Here is a 1,486-nt window from a genome sequence, read left to right on the forward strand (position 1 = left end):
CTCGGGATGGTTTGTACGAGTGGATGGTTATGCCATTTGGTCTCTCCAATGCTCCTAGCACGTTCATGCGTGTTATGAATCAGGTATTGAGACCTTTTGTGACTAAGTTTGTGGTTGTTTACTTTGATGATATACTGATTTATAGCAAGACAGAGGAGGAGCACTTGCTACTTTTGCGGGCTGTCTTGGCTGTATTGCAGGAGAACAAACTGTTTGTGAACTTGAAGAAGTGTAGTTTTATGACAGATAAGTTGATCTTCCTGGGATTTGTGATCAGTTCAGAGGGTGTTCATGTGGATAAGATAAGGTCAAAGCAATTAGAGAGTGGCCAGCTCCTAAAAATGTTAGCGAGGTCCGCAGTTTTCATGGACTTGCCACATTTTATAGGAGGTTTATCAGAAATTTCAGCACCATTACTAGCCCTATTACGGAGTGCTTGAAGAAGGGCAAGTTTAATTGGGGAACTGAGGCTCAAAAGGCTTTTGCCTTGATCAAGGAGAAATTGTGTACTGCACCAGTGTTAGCCTTGCCTAACTTTGAGATGCCATTTGAGGTGGAGTGTGATGCTAGTGGTACAGGAGTTGGAGCTGTTCTTTCTCAGAGTGGTAGACCAATTGCTTTCTTTAGTGAGAAGTTGAGTGAAGGCAGGATGAAATGGAGCACCTATGACCAGGAGTTCTATTCTGTGGTGCGGGCATTGAAGCATTGGGAGCCGTATTTGATACAGGCTGAGTTTGTTTTCTATACGGACCATCAAGCTTTGAAGTTCATTAATAGTCAAAAGCAGGTGGAGAGTAGACATGCAAGATGGACCGCGTTTTTACTAAAATTTCCATTTGTCATCAAGCATAAATCTGGAGTTCTTAACCGTGTAGCTGATGCATTGAGTCGACGAGCAGCATTGTTGGTTTCAGTTAGCCATGAAGTGGTTGGGTTTGAGCTGCTGAAGGAGTTATATGCGGATGACGATGATTTTAAGGGGATTTGGGAGAGATGTCAATTGCCGCAAAATTCCATGGGGGATTTTTACATTCATGATGGTTACCTATTCTTTGTCAATAGACTTTGTGTTCCCCGTACTTCTTTGCGTGAGAAGTTAATCAAAGACTTGCATGGCGGTGGTCTTAGTGGGCATTTGGGTAGAGATAAGACCATGGCTAGTGTGGAGGAGAGGTATTATTGGCCACAGTTAAGACGCGATGTGAGGAATTTTGTGCAGAAGTGTTTTATTTGTCAGACTGCCAAAGGGCAATCTCAGAATACTGGCTTGTACATGCCGCTGCCTGTGTTCCGAATGGCATTTGGGAGGATCTTTCTATGGATTTTGTACTTGGATTACCACGAACTCAGCGTGGTGTTGATTTTGTTTTTGTAGTGGTTGACAGGTTTTCAAAGATGGTCCATTTTCTGCCATGTCGGAAGACTTCCGATGCATCCCATATCGCACTGTTGTTTTTTAGGGAGATTGTGTGCGCCTACATGGAGT

This window comes from Tripterygium wilfordii, chromosome 13, assembly GCF_013401445.1.
Source record: "Tripterygium wilfordii isolate XIE 37 chromosome 13, ASM1340144v1, whole genome shotgun sequence".
Classification (NCBI taxonomy): domain Eukaryota; kingdom Viridiplantae; phylum Streptophyta; class Magnoliopsida; order Celastrales; family Celastraceae; genus Tripterygium; species Tripterygium wilfordii.